The 21,288-nt window shown below is 50.1% G+C and overlaps 1 long non-coding RNA gene across 2 annotated transcripts in view; it reads right to left on the bottom strand.

The window, feature by feature from the left end:
• The window catches only part of LOC143377663 (uncharacterized), a 136,923-nt gene that overhangs the window by 46,470 nt on the left and 69,165 nt on the right, over window positions 1–21,288 (bottom strand). Inside the window, exon 2 of one of the 2 annotated variants that reach the window (XR_013087383.1) lies at window positions 21,047–21,276. The exons of the other annotated variant lie outside the window; for it this stretch is intronic. This is a non-coding gene — a long non-coding RNA (uncharacterized LOC143377663). The remainder of the gene's footprint in view (window positions 1–21,046; window positions 21,277–21,288) is intronic. 2 annotated transcript variants of the gene reach the window in all.

The raw sequence follows: 21,288 nt of genomic DNA, 5'->3' as shown, positions 1-21,288 counted from the left end.
CATCTCGATCGAGACGCAGCGATTAGTTCAGCCGCGGAGGACGCGACGCTGTCACTCCGGAAGAAAAATGATCACCGCGGTTATGTCACCGCGGCCAGCGCGGATCCATAAATTGCGCGCCGAGGGAACCAGCGATCCTCCGCGTGCCTCCTTCGAGAGGCGGAATTACGCGCCGCTCGGCGAGCGAGAAATAAACGTGATTGCGCCGTTCTAGAGGACGGTATTGTGCACGGACGACGATAAATTTTCTATTACGCCGCGACGTTAATACACATTTGAATGATAACACTCTTGCAACGCCAGCGGAAGATTCCTGCGATGCGGATCGCGCTGTGTCTCGCGCGTGCTTTAACGATGATTGTTTCGCCGTTCGTCGAGGGCGATAGAGGAAGTGGAGGAGTTCTGATGGAAGGATTTGCGTATGTGCTGCTGCACTGCATTGTGAGAGGAAAACGGAGGATGTTCGACGCTGATGGAACATCGAAGGCCGTTTGAAGCTTCATTTTAGACGCTTCTGTGAATTTTGTGAAGCGTAGTGTTTCAGATCGCGGTAATATTCTGCGTTGAGTGGAATAGAGATGGGTGGTTATAATGGAATAGAAAGGGGACAAAGTGAAATATACTTTTAAAATGTAACGAATAAAATGTGGCACCGATGAAAATGCTCACCCACGTGGTAAAAATTAATAAACATATTTATCTGAAACTGTGTGAATTCAATCTTCCTTCCAACCACAAATCTAACGATTCTAAGAGTCGTTTCCACCTCGCGATATCTTGATCAGCTTAATTTACGACGTCCTCTCACCGTTCCCGCTCGAAAACGTTTAATACCGTCGATCCGGTCTATCCACTGTTTTCGTTCATTTCGAAGATTTCACCTTTGGCAAGAATTTATCGCACCATGGATCACGAGCATTCCTGTAGCTTCTATTAGATGCTTTGGGTTTATTCCGCGTCTTTTCTGTCGCTGGAGGACACTGTCTTAGGCTAACGGATTTATCTATTTATCCACTTTCAGAACATTTTCATAGAATATATCGATTAGAAAGTGTGCGTCAGTTAAAAAGGGCAACGCTCCTCCATTTCTTTTTCCCTTTCGAACAATTCCCATACCACAAAATACACGTTTGTGTGTCCCTATCTCGACCAGGAGGACGGTTCAGGTTTTCATTGAAAAGGACCAACGAAATGTGTGCAACGAAATCGACGGAGGACCGTTTAATCGACGAGAATTTGCTCCGACATCAAGATCGTCGCCATGGGCGTCCCGAGCGTCACAAATTACGATACTCGTGTTCTCGCTCTCGTCCTCTCTTCCCGGTCCTCGCGAAGGGGTGTTCGTCCTCGCTCCTAGGCCATCAGAAGCATAAATTTCGTCGGTATCGTCCTCTTTCGTCCCTTCCCCCTGCTAAGTCGTTCTGCGCCCCGTGGCTTTTAACGTGGACCACGGTAGAAACGCTCACAAATCAGCTGGACCGTCTACGCGCGTAAACTAGAGTATCGATGTTACGCAGCCTCCACTCCTTCGATCGTGTAGGGTGCTTCACGAAATCCGTGAATAAGCTGAGAAGTTATGGCTTCTATTAAAAAGACGATCTTCGGGTTAAACACGGGTGCTATCCTAATTCGGTAGAATTCCACGGATTACCTTCAGATTTGGCTTATTAAATAGTTATTCTAAGCCTGCGAAACTGCTCCGCGATTTGCTAATTCTTCTGCATTTTTGCACGGATCTTGCAAAGTATTCGGCTTTTGAAACGTAAGCAATTTCAGAGGCTCATTGGAAATACAATACTCTCAAGTGTTTAAATTTGCAAGCTCTACGTTTCAGTTGCTGTTAATTCAAATTGTTGCTCGAAGAAGTACCTAGCTCCTCCCTCAAACTTTTAAGTACTTTCTACTCGGAGCCTACTATATCTTCTTACCATTTACATACATTTAGCTCGAGTCACTAACAAGACTATGATGCTCTCTCCTAGGGAGATCAATTTCCCAAGTAAACGGTTAAACGATTGAATAAACTGTTCCTGGAGGTGGCCAGCCTAACGACGAAGAAGCTTCGTCTTCCTGACTTCGTTTCGCCACGAGGGATCCTCGTGGAGCGGCCTGTCGATGTGCCCGCGTGTACGTGAGCACGACATGGATATACTCCAATTCCAGTTTCACCGAATTATCATAATGACCTCCGGCCGTGGTCGGAGAGATGGAGGTCGATTTCTAATTCCCCGTTTGCGGTGCTTCGCCGGACATCTCCATAAATTCAGGAGTTTACGCGCGTTTGCTTAGTTTTTACGATCCGCCCAGTTTTCAACCGGCTGCCTCCGCTCTGTTCGCCAGCGGCGCGCGGCGAACCCGTCCGAAATCGGGCGGTAGCGCTCGATCGACTCTTGTCTCTCGATTGTCCCCGATTCCACGGATTTCACAACACAACGCTGCGGCCAGGGAGTCGCCCATTAATCGAGGCTATTTTCGAGCGATCGCGCGCGCCCCCCGTTGACCTTCCTCGCATCATTTCCATTTCCGTCGTTTTCCCTAATAGAAATGTATGCTCAGAGTTTACTTAATACGTACACTATGTGGGGTAAAAATGTATTAGGGCAGTGCATATGAAAGTGCCGTTTCGCGCAGGGAAGTTTGAATAAAAATATTTTCTGCTTTCTGACTATTATTAAATTGAGGAGCGTATGAAACGTATTTCCCTTCAATTTTCCAAAATGGAATTGAACATATCTTCAAAAACGGAAATATGCCCTCTTGAAAAATCACTCCTCATTTATTTTATATTTCTGTATTCGCATCATAAACAAAGAAACTTTCACGCTATCCGCCATTCTACTACTTAATAAAGTTTCTCCCATGAGTATCGAAGCATTAGAGAAAAGTACCTACCTCCTAGTTAGGTGTCATTTATTTAGACAAAGACAACCCGACGAATCACTCCACACCCCCTCCTTCTCTTAGAAAGCTACGAGCGACAAGCCCGCTTCCACGCTGGGAAATCGATTCCTCGCCCCTTTCATCGGGCGCATCAACCGCGGGAACGCGACGTCGCAAGCTATCCGCGATGTTCACCTCGGATTACACGCACACGCGTCTCGTCTATCGTCTAGCGGCGAACACGCCGTGACACACGGTAATTAATAAGTTCCAGGGAGGCCGCGGCGATGAAAAGCGTGGAACGGTAGTAGGAAGCAGGGCCGCGCGTTTCACGCCTATAAATAAGCCACGGAGGGGGGGAGGAAGACAATAAAAATCTCGAACAAAAGGCTCGCGGCTGCGAAATTTAATAACGATCCGCGGAGGCCGCTGATTACGCGTCCCGCGGCAGCCATTGACGCGCAACCGTCCCCATCGGACGTGCGGTGCCAATGGAAGAAAGTCGTACATCTTTCACGGCGCGGCGCACGAATCAGCCGGCCCTTAACGTGTAATTCCGTGTGTTAACGTTATTATAACGCGGCTGGTTCCCAGCCCAGCGAATGATTGTGCGGTTAAAGAGCGCGGGCTCTGGCGCCCATAGACCCGCGCCGGCCTCTACAAAGCAGCTGACTTGTAAAGGATGTAGACGCCGGTACGTCCGTTAATAGCTGACATCGTGAATGGCGGGAATTTCATGCCTTTCCCGCCACGACAGGTTCCTATCCACCTCTTGCTTTTCTTTCGCTCGTTTCGCGTCATAATGAACGAGACATCTGTATCCTTGACGGGACCGATCTAGCTCCGGTTTCATGGGATACCATCCACGCTCCGGCCTTGTTTCCGCCGGAGGAGCGCCTTCGAAAGATCGCCCCTTGTCTCCGATTGTTCGACAATCGAGGAGGATCGATGACGGTCGATGAAGCTTCGGGATTCATTCCTGCCCCGCGATCGATCGGTGCGTATCATGGGGACCACGATCATCGAGGACACTTGGACTTTATATCGATTCGAACGTGGGGCAATTGTAGGAAGAGGTTTTGTAATTCCTATGTGTTCCGGAGTGACAGAAAAAAGGAAAAAGGGCAATGGGAGTCCAACCCACGATCTTGCGAATCCTCTGCGTAATGGCCAGCCGCCTAACCGACTCCACCAACGCCGACCCTACGAGGTTTCTTATTCCAGGCTCCCTCTTATGGGGGTTTCTGATTCCACACAATTATCGTGTCCTGATGCGGTAGCACAGGGCAAGCTAGTGAATTCTGTGGCAGAAGACGTAACATCGCCTCGGTCCTAAATACAGTACTGCCTACAGTTACTCTGTAGCAATCGGTAGAACGTGTTTCATCAGCCCATCGCTGGAACGTGATAGACTAAGGGGACTCGATTTTGCTTTCCAGAGAATCACTTTATCCAATGGTGAAAGTTCGATTTTGGAAAGCTCGTAAACATGGAATAAAAATGCCACCACTCTGCTACTCTACTCTACTCTTTCATTCTCTGCGTTTGCATCGATACATTCAGCCTATCCAGCAACGCATTGATTGATTAAACAGTCTCCACTCTCGCCGTTGCCCCAGCCCGGGGATTAATCAATTTCAGTTCCCCATCGAGGGCCCTCTTTTCCCACCCTCTCAGCCCCGTGCCTCCTTGGCGGTTCGATGCGTGTTTGCTGACACCCAGCCTGGGTGTCCTGGCGCGAAATCAATGCACGTGTAGGCGCGTGCACACGGCCGGGATCACGGTGCAACATTCTCGGCCCGCTCGCCCGTAAACACAGCCGACGGGCTTTTCCGTTTAGCCGATGATTTACGGCGAGAACGTGTCTCGGGAGGTGTCGATCGCATAATGGCGAGTCCTGTCGCCGTCGATCGCCGGCCGATACGGTAATCACGGGGTGGCATCTACCTGGCCCTGGGTGATCATAACGATAATGGCCGCTTCGCGGGGAAGACTTCATCCTACACCGCCGTGTGCACGGGCTACGTGGTGTTACCGCGATCTTGGCCCCTGCGCCGTCGTTGGATCACCCGCGTGCACGTGAAAAATGGGTCTGAGTCCAGCCTGCCATGGGATTCGAGGCAGTGGCCAATTTATTGTGATTTTTCCGTAATTAATCCGTGTGTTGTTTTCGTACACCACTATATTATACTCCATATAACTCCCACACGCTTTGATGAATATACCTACATACGTATGTATTCCTACAAAGTGGCTACTCCGAGGAGCGACACGTTCACCAAAATCGTCTAGGAAGTACGTTTAGAAATTCAAAGACGTTTCACCGTGTCGCCTCGCGCCGGCGCGTTATTTATCGAGCACCTGTTACGCAGGACAGCGTGTAACGAAATTATCATAACTCGACCGATCCCTCGACCTCGACTCCGATAGGACCCATCCTCCGCGCGACTTATATTTAGACACGGTCCGTACGACACAGCGTCACACTCGTTCCCTCGTAAAGATCCGCGGAGAAAAAGTGTTTGATCGCATCTCATTCAGCCGGGACCACGGATCCGCCGAACACTGGTTTCCACGCGTAACGCGAACAGCCTTAAATATTCATCAGGCCACGGATACGAGGAACGGACGCGCGAAGAGATGTCGTCGGGGGCGAGAGGGAAGCAACACTTTACGATGGCAGGTATTAATTTACCGAATAAAGATAACACGGGGCCACGGGCCTATGGTAATCGGACAATTATGAATTCCGTAGAAGCAGAGCCGCGGCGGGTAAATCATCGCTCCCCGATTCCGTTACCGTCCATCATCCCGCCCGGCGATCTCATCGGTGTACTTTGCCCATCGCGGTCCGATAACTGCGCAACGTTTTACACGGCTCCGAGGCAGGAGGAAGAAAAGGGGAAGGAGTAATAAAAAAAAATCACCAAAATTGACAGCAATTTGCGACGCTCGTAATCTTTAGTCCTCTTCATTCACACCGTGCGAGAGCGCGGGCGCGGGACCATCATCATCGACCGGATGAGGTCGAGAGACCATCCGATGCTACGTGATCGGTGTGGTGTTACAGCAATTTCTACGATACCAAGCACGTTGCCCTACGTACGTGAGCGACGCTGTCGTGAGCGTATCGCTCGAGCTAACAATGAGGAATCCTTAAAGGTGCCTTTGTGTATACGTGAAAATTGTGAAAAGAATCGGTACGGGCTCCGTACACTTACGATACCACCGTGGGTATTCTATTTCATCCCGCCTTTCCAACTGTCATTCCCACGAGCAGCTTGTGAAATATAGGGTACAACGATGATTCAAGATAAATTCAGCTGAATTACCCATTTACGCGCGCGCATTGACAGGCCATTCGGAGATTTGATCTCGTTGGGGCAGACGGGGATACAGAGCTCGCCACGGTGGACATGTAACGTCCGATCAAAGCCGCATGTTAATTCGAACGGTGGATCGTAAATCCCGGAAATTGCCGCGGAGCACCGTGTCCGGGGGAGGAAGAGAGGGCGCGCAGAACGATCGTTACGTATCGCTAATGTCGAATTTATATTCGTCGACGATATTCTGGAAATAATTTTCGCGTATATCAACGTCTCTTTAAATATTGGCGGAGGCCGAGGTCGCTCGGGGCCCGCTCCTTCGACAGATCGCGATCTGAAAAAAATTCGTCGCCCGAGGCGGCCGTTCCCCGATTTCAAAACCTCCCCGGGAGAGCAGCGCGGTCACATTTCACGCGAACTCTTACCTACGCATCACGACACCGAGAAATCATAGCCATTAATGCCGCGCACCGTAAACCGTCTCCGTATTTAAACACGCTAAGGATAAATCATTGGGTAATCGACAGGAGGCCGTTCAGCCCGATTCGGTGCGGGAGTGACGCCTCTGACGTCACCGACGTGGGAAATCGCGGGTGAAAGTTTTAAAATGCTACGCGATCGACATCGGATGCGCGCGTAGGTACCGTAGTCTCTCGTTTCGGGGACCGTTTACCGGTAACTCGTCGGTATCCTGGCTGGTTCAGGTTCACCGAATTCTTACCACCGCAAGGGGCGTGGGCGCGTTCTCGATGACCGCAATTGTATTACTGGTTCCTTGCTTTGTATATTTACTGAGTAATAAAGACGAATAATAATAATAATAGTACTTGGAACATGATTCGAAGCTTAAAACTCTTGAAAGCCTTAATAAGTCTTGAGTATTGCGTCTTGATAGGTCTTGAAAGTCTTGGAAATGAACATCTTCTGGTTGCCAAAAACTAGCCAGGTTGATCGGCCAGAAGCAAGAGTTTCAAGACTTCCAAAACGATTAAAACTTTCAAAAGTTTTAAAGTTTTAATCTTCGAATCATGTCGAAGTGTTTCGAATTAGTCGCCTGATATACAACACAGATTCGAAGCGCTTCGAAGTGCTTCGGATCCCATTACTATCTGCGGATACCCTGCGTACTGGCCAGGAGCGTTACCAATTCCCCCAACGCTTACTCTTTTCTAAACTCTACAAATACCAAAACTAACTGGGCGCCACCTATGCGTCAATCGCACCATAGACCTAAGTCCTAACCCAAACGTCGAATGCCTACGCTATGTACCCTCGTACCCCAAACTAAGAGCACAGACGTGATTTCTCCGAGCAATCCGCTATTACCACACTCAAAACTCCTTCCCCCCATGAATGGTCGAGTTCCTGCACCTATAACGCGACCAAGCTACCGCATCGTCCACGATCCACGCAAGTCGAGGGAGTGTCTCCGTAGAAGAAACAGAAGAAACGAACCCAGACCACCCGTCCGCCCCTCGTGCCCAGCAGTCGGTTCCCAGTGCCGAGGGATTATTTATACCCTTACCCTGGGCGAGGGGAACCGCGTGGCTGCCGTTGCTGGTGCATCGCCGCCGTAACTCAACTTAGAAAACAACGGCCGTGAGCGTGTGCATGTGTCCCAGGTAGCGGTAAATTAGTAGCATGGGGCCCCGAATTTCGACCGCGGCTCAAACGGCGGAAAGGAGGGGATCGGAGGGAGGCAGCGCAGTGGGGAACGGGGGTGTCCCTGGGCACCACAGTGGGTTTCTACTACGCTTCCATCGGCGGACGTCCCGCGGCGCGACCCGGCACTCCTGATTAAAATTACTCCGCCGAGATCCGGCGAGATTTCCGCGGCGAAATTTATGAAATTGTCCCGGTTTATTGTTTTAAATGAGCTTGCGTTCCCGAAGAGATCACCGCCGGATAAGGGGTTCCCTGTAAATCCAGGTCCACGGAGAGCAGAGCGGCCGGGGACGCTGCGATGGGGGCGGTCGACCCCCTAGAGCGGGCACCGATCGTGAAAATCGTCCGAGGCTGGATGGAGAATTAAAGGTGGCTTTGAAGTGAGCGAACGGGCTACCCAAGTACGAGTGTGACGGGGGAAGATCGATGTGCTCGGTCTCCTTGGACGAAGGTGTTGAGAAGTTTCCAAGGCTAATCGTATGATATTCTAATAGGACGTTCCACTACTTCGGAGTTAGCTTCAGGTGCCAGCCACTTCACGTTTAATGCTCCAGCGACAATGCCGCGAGGGAGTAGGATGAAATTCTGTCGCCGCGAGTGAAGCGTTCGCCGAGTCGAATACGAAAACGAAGCTACTCTTCGCGCAGCCGGCACGACTCAATTAAAAAAAGCCTCCGCTTGGCATATACACGCACACGGACCGACCGCTATTAATCTTCCAGTTAACCTTTATGATTATGTTTTTGACGTTCCGCCAGGAGACCGGAGCCGATCGCTCGCGCTGCGCCTGAACACACGCGGCGTCCCCGCGATGGAAACGCGACTGGCTCCGTGCGTGTATCGTGAGAAAATTATGGAATCTCATCTCGCGGGAATTCCGATGAAACAGCAGGTGCGGATCCAACAGTGCCAATCATCATCATGGACCAGTCGAGTCGGCTCAATGATGACCAAGGGGTCGTCGCCGTATCGCGTCCGAGTTTAGCTCGATATCAATCTAATTCAGCGGAGGGTTGCGCGTGGATTACGGTCCTTCAGGCATGGGAATCGGCCTCTTTCGTTCTTTTTATGCTTGTCTTGCGAATCCATTGATCGGTACTCGCGACACTGGAAATGGTCCTTTAGCCCAGTTTCCTTGGGCCGCATCGAAGAAGAGATAACACAGTGAGATGTTGTGAAATTAAAGAAGATGGAGAGGCGGAAATAGGCAGATAAAACCCAAGAGCAATTTAAAGATTTTGTTAGATGATGCGATTTTGTCATGTCCCTTCACTGGCTCAAGCTTCACAAGTACATTTGTCTTCAGCCGAACAGTCGTTGCATCTTTCATCCCCACTGACAACACCGGGCCCGATCGTCGGAATTGCCGGGGCACAGTTTAAATTAATTAGCCGCCGTTTAAATTCGAGTTAAGTACGCGTAACAAACAGTCCCTCTCTCGCGCTCTCCTGGAGCCGCGATACCGAATCGGGTGGTCGTTAAAGTTCGGCCGGGCGGGGCGTCGAAACGGATGCGACGCTGAAATAAAGTTAATACGAGGAAGAGATTTCCCTTGGGCTTCTTCGCGGCCGATCGAACAGTCGTAAAAATTCCTCGGATCGCTCGTGAAATTGGGCGTGAACGGGTGTTAAAATTAAGTTAATACGCCAGACAGTCCCATACCGCTTATTACGAGGCCGCAATTACGTCTCGGTCGTGTACGAAATTAGGGTAACACCGATTTAATGGCACATTTGATGAGAACGATGCTCTACGCTTCAGATTAAATGCACACCGACATTCGTATTACAGACTGCCTCATTAATACAGGAATCCAATCGCGATTTCCTCGATCGACCGAGGACTATGAACCTCGCGGCAAAACATTTTTTCCCGATATTATCGAGATGAATTAGCCCAGTGGTGAGCGTTGAGACTGCTAGGGGGCCAAGTCACGAGGACTCTGTTCCCCGCGGCTTTTTCTTCTAACCGCAACGAGCGAGGAGCGAGAGGAACGCAGACAGGAAAGAAGGGAGAGGGCCGATTAATAAATTCGCGATGTCCACTTCCGGTAACCGCACCGCGTGTCTCATTAGTTTCTTAGGCCCGGCTTAAAGAGAAATTAAATACAGCGCCCAAGGGATGGGTGTCGAGTCTGCGGTGGCCCCATGCCGAGTGCCGTCCTTATAATGAACGCTTGCGACATCGTCCTTAAGCGTAATGCTCGAGCGACTGTGATTTCTTGGTACGCGAGAGCTTTTAAGGCGGACGTTTCTCCGAGATGTTTGGTTGGTTAAGTTGTGGTATTTGAGCGGAGTGAATGTGGAATAGAAGTGTGCGAAGTGTAAGATATAGGTATTGTAGTTGAGGGGACACTAAAGTATCTCGTGGATCGCAAATTATTCGAGGGTCAAGTATTTCTAGGGTTATTCGAATTTTCACCCTCTGATAATAACTCGCTAATTACCGAAGACGCCAATCTTCTACGGCACAAAGGAATGGCACAAGTGGACTGAAAAAGGTGTGCAAGAAGAAGTGACAAAGGTGAAGGAAATGCTAGCTTGATAAAAACTTTTCTTTCACGTCCACCGCGTCAATTAAACTCGTGTTTACGAGGATGCCTTTATAACCGAGCGTTGTATCCCATCGATCAGAACGGGAATGACGCAAAAACCGTAATGGTTCTTCGGGCTGCAGAGAAATTCCTCGACGAGGAAAGCCGTCGATTTACGCGACAAAGTGACGCAGGGTCGACGGAGACTTTCGCCCAGGTTAATCCACTTGTCGGCGTTCGTGATTTAACGTACGGTTGCACACTTTCTGTCGCGCGTTGGGGAATATCGTGAAATATTGTGATTAATGCCCTTTTATCGCCGCTGCGCATCGTCCTTATACTTCACCATCGCCTGCAATCCTTCCCCGACTAGCAACGGTCCGATAAAAAATTCTCAAAAACCGTTTCAAACTTGGAAGGTACCAGAGCCTGTTTCTTTAATTGCCAGGCGTAAGGTCTGGGTTAGGGGAAGAAGGCTTCGTCGATAAGATTCTGGATACGGCATCAATCCACTGCGCGGTCCACAAAAATTCCACCTTTTTCTGAAAATGTGGGAGCCTTTATCGCGATCCATCAGACGGAAACGCGATTTTCGTTCTGTCTGGCGGTCGGACGCGCCGGGGCGCCGATGCTCCGGCGTAAATCACCAGGGCCACGCGGAGGTTTTCCGTTGCCAGCAGGGCACCGGGGCCCCCGCGCGGGGCCCCATGGCGGTGTAAATGTATAAATACCAGCCACAAATCTGCCAGCCGGCTAATTTATAAATTTCACGCCGATCTCGTAAATGCGTTTCTGATTTAGCGCGTTTAAATTATCGCTAAACCACTTCTAACTGCCCAGCCGTGTAATCTCTCTCATCCGCGGCATGCCGCGGACCCCACACCCCCTAACGTGTTGGTATTACCGCTTTCGATAAATGGCGTCCGCATAATCGCCCGCTATACCCCCGCGACCGTACTCCCCCTCCAGGGCCGGCGAGAAAATATGGAGATCGGCAGATAAGAGGCGACACAGCGATTTTCTGTACTTACACGCTCCGCCATTCGGATGCCCGACGGTTTTCGGAATGCTTGCGCTCCTCTTTATCTGGACTCCTCTCAGCCTGCGCGTGCGAGACATCGTTAAGATTAATTATCCCTCCTGGTGGAATCGCGGGACACGCGAATCGATTAGTGGTTATTAGGAGCTATTTGTACGCACGTCTCCCTTCAAAGCTATTTTCTATCCGACTCTCTCGAGCGTAGGAGTGGTGGCTGAAGTTCGAGCCGTAGACGCTCTTTATTCTCTCAAGCAATTTTAGTGGTTGCGTGATAGCAGGGGCGCACTCAGCCCATACAGCGCACTCCATTGCTGGAATGTTCCAGGACGGTTCCTATGTCCGCCTCTGTGGAACATTCCACGGCAACGCACGTGGAACCTTCCTGCAAGCTTTGGGCAACGGAGTGTGCTGTATGGGAGGATTTAATCTTGGGGGAAGCCGAGTTGAAAGGATGAAAATCAGAAACCGTAACTGTTATAACCTAAATTTTATTCATACCAATTCGTATGCTATAAATTTTAAATTTTAGTTTATAACAGTTACGGTCCCTGATATAAAATTTATTTAAATAATAAAACTCAGCTTCCTTTTCTTCTTACAACGCCCCTCCTTTGGGGGTTGCCAGGACCCCCTGGTGCGCCACTGTGCGATAGCATGTACTGTTTTTCATTCTATCATATGATCAGACTTGAGACTCGAAACGCATAGTGTACTAACGTCTGAATTCGTTAAAATATCGCGCGTAGGACGATTCCCATTCAGAAGATGAACCCCATATTCCGCGGGGGTTAACGACGACCAGACAGAACGCCGTGGTGCATCGAGCGTGCAGTCACGTTCCATTCGTCGTGGACAGGATGGATCGATATCGAGTCGTAGCTCGATACTCCGTCTCCCGGTCGTCTCCCGGCAGTCGTTCGATTCATACGGGGTAATTGAAAATTATTTGGTAATACGGGTGATCGATTGCGACCCGTTAACTCGTTCATACATCACCCCGCGTCCAGGGACCGCAGCCCCCCTCTTCGCCCACCGACGTTTCTATCTTCCTTCTCCTTTTTTTCGTTTCCTCCGTGAACGCTCGCCTCCTCTGGCCGCAGCAGCCTTAGCGAGAGGCGTCTTAGCGGGGTCAAGTCGACCAATAAATCCAATACGCCACGGTTCGTCCCGCGCGAGAGCAGCAGTTTTACAATTCATGAATTTATTATGGGCACCACCGAGAATACCGCGGGGCCTCCGCTATTGATTTATCGTTACGCTTCGTCGGCCACGGAATGGGCCCTATCTTGCACGGTGCACGCTCCTGGCGGGGGAGGACGGCGAGGGAGGAGGCGCGAGAAAATTAAGGACCACCCCTCGGTGTTTCCGGCTTGCTGCTCGCGAAATCCCTCGGGTACCTCTGGCTTTTTAATAGCGACACATATGAAGTCTAATTAGAAGTGTAATTAATCCTAAGAAGATAAACGCTCGAAGGTGATTCCTGTTTCCTCCACGACCAACCGACGAGCCACACAAAAACCAATCGACGCCACATTTTGGAAGTTATCTCATTCCTCTTGACCAGAGTTGGACATTAACTAAATAAACAATCATTTAAATAACGGATCAAATAAAAGTTACTGTAACTTTAGATCATTCGACGAATAAAGTTAATTTTTTTATTCGACGAAAATTTGATTCGTTGTTCAAAATTTTTATTTAAATAAAATGTTTGTCCATCTCCGGCCCAGACCACCAGATATCCATCTCTCCCAGCCAAAGAGACCAGAGGAAGCATTCTCTATCACGAGGGACCTATTCAATAGCCGCGGACATTCTTCACGCCGCGGAGGGATAAGCCACATCAAGCATCATCGACGGCGCCAGCTGGCGATTTACCCTGTCAATCCCGTAAAATACCAATCACCCTCATCAGCGCCGGCCGAAAGACGGAAGCGCGCCTGGGGACCGCGGGGAAAAGGCCCCGTTTCGCGGACACGCGCAAGTAAACCCGCTGAGGATGTTCCACTGCCAGGGGGTGGAGGGAGGAGGGGAACCGCGAGAGGTCGAATCGGTACGCGGGCTTACCGTAGAAATCCCCGTAGTTCATTAATCAAGCAACGCCCGGAGTCGGAATGCCTTCGTATTTCGAGAGTTGCAGTCCATTTATCACGACGGAAACGTATTTGTAGGCAGTGGCTGTGCCCGCTTCGCTAACAAGTGGATTCGCTGTCCCCGCGGATGATGTAGCACCGGCTAGCCACGGGGCCCCCTACGGCGTCTGACACCTCGAACCTTACAACCTTCGAACCGAACTCTCTCAACCTCCGGTGCGGGCCGCGTTTTAACGAATTTTCTGTGGAAATCCGCGGGAGAAACAGGCGAAGGAATTGGGAAGAGGGAGAGGGGACCGGTAGAGTTATCACGTCAGGGTGGAGAGGTTCCAGTGTCCAGCACCGTTGGCCGAGGCTTCTTTGGCGGACCGTTCGGTACTGCGACGTTTCCGGTTTCGGCTGCTGCTCGAAGCGGTGATTTAAAGGGGAAAAATTGTAGGTGGATGGGTGGCATTCGATCTTCGAAGCCTGTGCCACGGCTCGGGCACGCTTTCAGCGAATTTTCCAGGGGGGGAAATTCACGGAGAATTTAGTGGCTGGCTGGCGTGCGCTCAAGCGGAACTCTCGTCGCGACGAGAGGGTGTAATTTATCGAAGCGCGCGAGCGAGCGTGGATAGTGACGCGTTACATAAGTTACACGCTGTCGGCTGCTTTTTACGCTGTCCCCGGTAGTAAATTAAATATTAAAATAACGCGGGTAGGGAGCCGCGAGGATACCGAACGTAGATGTTTACAAGGGAAATGGTGTTCCCTGGGCGAGCACAATGGATCATGGGATTCATCCATGCTGTAGGAATAATTGTAAAACAAGGATTGGACGATTGGACGCTGGATCGATGGTTTTATAGAAAGATGTTTTTACTGGCGAAGGCCTACTGAAATTCTGGAGATTACATTAAGCTATCGAGAACACGAGGATTTGATTAATGTACTGTTTCTTGGGAATTATAATCAGACCTACATCACAAGTGACTTACAGATTTTTTCGACCTCCAGATATTGAAATATAAATGTTGTCTCAGGGCAAGTGTTACCTAATTCCGGCACATCTCTTGCGCTACCAAAAGCCTTGACATTTCGCGTAAACGGGTCCACAGGCCGTTGATCAAATAATTTGATCGGATCGTACTGTCCGAAATGACGACATTTTTAAGTCGATATAACAAGACTATTTACTTATCGTTTAATGGTACTGTCTGGAGCCAAGAAGAAGAGTAACACGGTAGAATCTGTGAGAAATATTCTCAATCTATGACTTAACCACATACAGCAATGGAAATATTTATTGCATCACTGATTTATTATTACTAGAAAAATATTATTGCAAAATTTATTTGTTGCAAAAATGTGTGACTCACTATCTTGTCGAAATTAAGTTGTATATGAATCATTTTATCAATCACATTGCAATGAAAATTAAATTTATAAGTGATGAAATAAATATTTGCAGTAACCGTAGTTTTGATAATAAAATAATGCTGTTAACTCCACCAATAATTCCTACTTTCACCTACGAAGAGTGTACCCAAGAAAAATTCCTGAAAAGGATCACCCAAATAGGTACCTAAGACTCCACAAAGTTGTAGCGCCTATTTGCCTTTTAGACGAGGATGCTACCAAGCCGAGCGTATCTCACTGTTCGCGTGTCAGATCGACTGAACTGGATCCCCGCGAGTAAAAGGTTACCCGGTCCGCGATGCACTACGCTTGGCACAACGTCTGCCTCATGGAGCATGCAAAAGGGCAGAGCATCCGCCATAATTCGTAGCGCGGGCACGACCGAATCGGAATCTCGAACGCGCTTTTGTCCGTTTCTTCCTGCTCGCCTAGAGAGCGAGGCGCGAGCCGGGCCACGGTAATAGGCGGCCGTGTTTCTTCCTAGGAGCGATCCACTTAGATCAACTACAAGAAGATTGAATTTTCGATCGGCAACGAGGAGGAAAGAGAGCGTGGCCTCTCGACAAGCCTGGAAATCGTACCTGCAGGCGTCCAGATTTCAATAGCAAGGCGGAACGACCCGCGCTGCGTTCGATTCGCGTGTGAAGCGGAATTTTTCGAGCGAACCGGGAGAGAATGGTAAACGTTGATCGGAGCGCTTTCCTGGTTGCTGAGAGAACAACGATGGGAGAGATCAGCGCGCTCTGCACCACTTTCCACGCTGTTACATCGCCACACGTTCTCACTGGCAGATATAAATAAATAAATGAACATTTAGCCTGTGTCATTTTTGGGCTCCAGGGTGAACTACAGCATCATCAACATCTTTTATCAGGTCAGATCTTCTGTCGTTCCTGGGCCCCGAATCCATCGACACATTCCACGTATCGAGAGACACCCAGTACAACGGAGAACGTCAGCGCGAGCACGTGCAGCGAGGCAAAGATGGACGAAGCGGCGCAACAACACCGACTGGGAGGGGTCGAGACGTCAGGTTCGCGCGCGGCAACGTTTTAAACCGGGGATCTGGCACGTCAAAGAGGGCAACGAGCGGCGTCGGGGCCGATTTCAATAAGCGCTCCGCGCCGCGGCCTTTTATTTATTCTTCCACGGCCCACGGAGAAGCTTCGCGGCGGAACGCCTCGAAACGGCCGGAAACGACAGGAACACTGAAACGAGGGGGTGGAGAGGGCCTTACGCCGCCATCTGCCGCGTTATAACGCGGACACCTTACCATTATTGCATCGCCCGCGCGATGCATGGCCGTAGGAGGGTGCGAGGACGAGGACGGCAGTGTGCGAGATCGCAGCGCGAAATTATTGCGTGCTCCGGGCGTCGATTTCGTCGTAGTTCATGCTAAGCACTTTGACTACTGTTAATGTCTTCTCATAGTTGCATCTAGTCGAAGTTCCCCGCGGTACTCGGATTCTCACCCAGGCTTCTAAAACTCTTGGAAAGATCCCTTGTCTAACCACGATCCTCGACCCCCTCATTCTCCATTTAGCAACAGCGAGGCTATCGTGTTCACAGAACGCTCCTATATAGTCGAGGTTACTGAGGTTTCTGGGAATTAAATGCCCATGAAACAAGCTTCAGGTCCTGGGGGAGAATGCGTTCTGATAGTACTCCCACGCTCAACTCTTAAAATCTATCGCCAATAGTTCGTTCCACGTCCGAATAGTGATAGCAATGCTCTCGATGCAACTCGAGAGTTCGCCTCACCTGAGAATCATGGAGCCGGCACATCGCTACGAGCTTATCTCCCCGTGTGCACTTTTCCAATAGCGTTAATGGTCGTGAAACTCGACTGCACGTGCGAGGAATTCCTCGATTACCTCTAATCGGGTTAATTACGCGTCGACACGTCCGGTAGCGTTATTACGCGCGTTTCTGCCGCGAAAACGACGATCGCTACACACACACACACACTCGCGTACCGGGAACCTGTGTCCCTTGCTCCGCGAAGGGAGTCGGTCATTTTTCTGGAATATCTGATGCGCCCGACCTGCGCGAAGTAAACTGGCGATCCCAGCCGCTCGTGCATCGTAAAGCTTCCGCTAAGGTAAGGTTGGAATTCGGCGATGCCTGCGGAATATTCAGAAACGCGGCTCCCGGCTAGGCAGAATCTTCGGGGATCTACATATTTAGCGTCGTGCACGGGAACGTGACTGTACTTTAACGATCGAAGAACGAAGGTGACGTCCCGAGTTACAAGTCCTCCGCATCGGGGGCCCCCGTAACGCCGATACTCGCGTATAAGCCCAGATTTGCATTCCCGTTAAGGGATATTTCTAGATCTGCTCGCTGCAACATTGGAGCGGTGCCGCATTCCGAGCGTGTCCGCGCGCGAGATACCACGGGCTTCGGTATTAATTAATGCCCGACTGTTCTTTCCCCTGGCAGGCGGTGGTGTTGTCCATGCTGCGCGTGCACGGCTTGGAAATGAAGTTCAGAAGCATGTTTCGGAGTAGGCGCGTTTAAGTCAAACAGGCGTTGGAAGACTTCCTAAACCTGATATTCCAATAATGCCAGCAGTCTTCGACATCTCCGACCAAAGGACAAAGAGGAAACCCTTCCTCAATCATCCTAAATAATCTATTAGCGAAAATGTCCACGAGCCAACTGAGTCCAATACCATAAATACAAAAATACGCAGACAGCGAATCGCTGAAATCGGGATTCACTGGCCAGAGCTCACTGTTTTCCCATGACATTCGACCTCCCCTTGGCGCGTAATCAAGCATCAAAATACGCGGCTCGCGGTGCATTAATTTCGACGGTCGCGAGCCTGGTTGGCGCGATAAAACTCGCGGCCTCGACGACGGCGGTGGCGATCGATCGGGAGGATTAGCGATCGACTCTTCCTCCGGTCAGCGGAGGCCGTGGCGAAGTGGATTCACGGAGCGCTCTCGAGGCTCGCAGCGGAGAAAGCACGACGTGGGAATACACGTCGCCGCGGATTACGCCCCCTCTTCGGCTCCGTTTCGCTGGCCGGCTCGCTCGGTTGCTCGCTCGTTCACAAGAGCGGTCCAGCGAGCGCGGCGTTCACGTGAACCCGCGCGTTATCTCGTGCACGTACACGGGTACGCTGTCCGAGCGTGTGCGTGCGTGTGCGCGCGCGTGAGGCAGCGACCGGCCGCGGATAAGTATTCACTTTAGCCCCGGTTCGTGACCTCGAATCGCCAGGCATTACAGCCGCCTTTTTATCCGGGCGCCACGTCACGGAGGCTGCAATTACTAATTTAGAGGCGAGACCGAGTCGTGCCAAATCCCTCGGCTCCGCGTCGAGAGCTGTGCTGCCGCCCTCTTTCTCATGTTATTTGTATGAAGCGCGCGGTGCATAACGCGCCACGCTCGGATCAGACCTGGACCAACAGCTAGCGAGAGGAAGCGGGTATCTGTGGCTCGTATACACGAGATTCCGTCTCCCCGCTCCCCTGTTCATCCCTGTCGCGGGTAGCCGCGGGTACGCGCCGACGATCCTCAACGTGCACAACGGATGCAACCATCGAAATATGCACAACCCGCGAGCCATCGCTAATTACATGCCTGTCGCGGTGCATGAACGCCATTTCCTAATTGTGAACGCTCTCGGGGGGGTTGAGAGGGGTCCGGTGTCTGGGCAGATCGGAGGAGCTCCGGGCATTTTTAGCCGGTGGGCCTGACGGACGAGCCGGAGGTAATAGAAAAGCGGTGGCGGATTAATTGCACTGGGAATATGGCTCGCGAGGAGTTTGCCTGGTGAGGCGCGATTTTTGGTAGGCGTCGAATTTGAAATTAGTGGACAGGTGGGGAGGAAGGTGGTCCATGTCGACGATGGATTCTGTGATTTGCTAAGAAGCAAAGGGAAACATAAATGCATGTGACTCTTAACACTAATAAGGAGAGTGTCCCAGGTGTCTGCTTTCGATTGCTTTGATTTTAGGATATGTTTTAGGGGACCGAAAAGTAAGATATAGGTAGAGTATTGTGAGGCAAGAGTGCGCACTTAAAGTTTAGACTTCCCTAAAATCCTTGGTATTACAGTGATAGCACATATCATTTTGTGAGAAATGACTACTATCCCTTATTATTCGATAGGCAGAGACTTCGTGTAACTTTACCAATTTACGACTAATAGTTTAAAATTAATTTTGTGTTAATCAAGGTAACAGTAACGCAGGACAAATTATTCTTTCCGTAAACGTTGATGATTGGGCTATTCTCTTTTTGGAACCGATTTGTTTTGTTCCTTTCAAACTTTCTCAAAAGTAGACGTAATTTTTGGGGATTTTTTTTACTTTTTTAATTATGTATTTGCACGTTTGAAATCAGATTTTCTTTTCATCGCTTCATTTACTTCAAGCTGATTTTTCAATCAAAAAGTTAAGTAAAAAGGATTTTGGAAAAATATTGTGGAATAAAAATTAATAAAAACAAATTAAAAACTGACATCAGTGTCGCTAGACTATCATAAACTCAAAATTCTTTCCATCTTGTGATTGATAATTAATTTCAAATTTATTTTTTATAGTCGTTTTAATCATTAGAAATAAAATAAGTTTATAAGGGATACAAAATTGTGTTGAGTAAAACTTCAGATTAAACTTTCAGCTGTTCTAGCGTTAAGAGCAAGATACGCAATTATTTGAATAACACTTTGGGACGTTACTGCTACTGAGGCATTGAAATCACCGAAGATCTACACTTCTAACTTCGCTGCTAAGATACCAACCTTACCCCGCTCAATAACACCATGAAGTATGAGCAAGAAAATACCAATTCAACCACATCGAGACGTGGACTCGGTAAAGTGTTACAACCACCCCATGCAACAATAATTTGTACCACTATTTGTCTACAGCGTCTGTAAGTTCCTTTCCGAATACGAAGTCCCCGCGCCGTCTGCTGCAGCGCAATGATATCGGTATTAACATCAATCACAATCGAAAGACCCTTTATTCACCGCAGTTTCACGACCACCGCCTAGTCGACAGATCATTCCCGGATCGTTCCTCACGATCCCCGCATCTCCCCCCGACGCCGCGGACTGCGGGCGCTTAATTTAAGTCCCTCTCTATTCCACGCAGGGAGGGAACAACGCGCGAGAAGCCGGGATTCGTTTACGACCCTCCCGCTCGTATCGTAGAACAATGAAGGGCCGCTATTAATATTGGCTCACTATCTCCGCGCGGTATCGCGCGTTTCACACTCCCCACGCACTCGAGTAACACGGCCCGCGTAGGGACATTTTCATTGCATATTAATGCCCCTCATTACCGCCACTCCGCACCGCATTACTCAATGCTACAACGCCGTCCCGTCTAGTGTTTCAAACGGGATCGAGCCGGAAATGCTATTGACCGCGTGGGTTCGCACCGCGAAAAATCCTCCCTACCCACCCACACCCCCGGCCCTACAATCCGCTACCACTGTCCGCCGTGGTTAACCATCGACGATTAACATTTATCTGAAACCCGTACCCTCCGCGTTAAAAAATACTCTCCGCGTCGCGGACACCCGATATTTACCTACACACGCGTATCTGTGACGCGCCGTTCTCAAACGCTGTTATCCCGGGCCTAACAAGCGCGGGATTAATAAGATTATTAATAAGCGAAAGTATCCCCTCGAGGGACGAGAGACTTTTCCCTTCCCCTCCTACCTGATCGTGATTCCGCTTTCGTCCGCTCAAACGAGGATGCGCGTTTACGGTCACGAAGACCAGTCACGGCGTTTCCGGACGAGAAGCTGGGAAACCGGTGAAAAGACAACGAGGAGGATTATTAATGGTGGCGGGGACGGGTCAGGGTTTAGAACAGAAAGCCGCGGTGTTAGGCCCGAGCGGCGTCGTCGACGCGTGACGACGCCGATGGACGACGACCAGCCTTCCTCGCGTGGAGACGCTTATAAACCGACGTCAGGGACATTAGCTATCGAATCGTTGCCCCGTGTAAGGAATACTTAAATGTCGAGGACTGGGTTCAGCCGAGGGAGAAACCGTTGGCCGGGTCGTGGTTTTATCAGAGCGATATGTCAGTGCGTGACAGCGCGGTGTGTAGACATCGGTCACCGGACGAGCAACATTTCTCACCTCTTAGAGCTTAGGCAGGTAAGGACGTCGCTGCGATGCCGTGTCGAATCGCTCGATTAAATTACACCATTTTTCACGGCCTCGTTCCCGTCTTCGGCCTGTCCACCGGGACCTGGGTACACGGACAGCTTCTTCCGATAGCACCGATACTCGTCACCTAGTCGCGACCGCCACGATGCTGGGCCCTGGTCCATTTCGTCCTAGTGATATTTCAGAGTAGCCTCACTTACCTGTAACGGAGA

Source organism: Andrena cerasifolii, chromosome 16, assembly GCF_050908995.1.
Source record: "Andrena cerasifolii isolate SP2316 chromosome 16, iyAndCera1_principal, whole genome shotgun sequence".
Lineage (NCBI taxonomy): Eukaryota > Metazoa > Arthropoda > Insecta > Hymenoptera > Andrenidae > Andrena > Andrena cerasifolii.
This window is presented reverse-complemented; position numbering and strand designations above follow the sequence as displayed.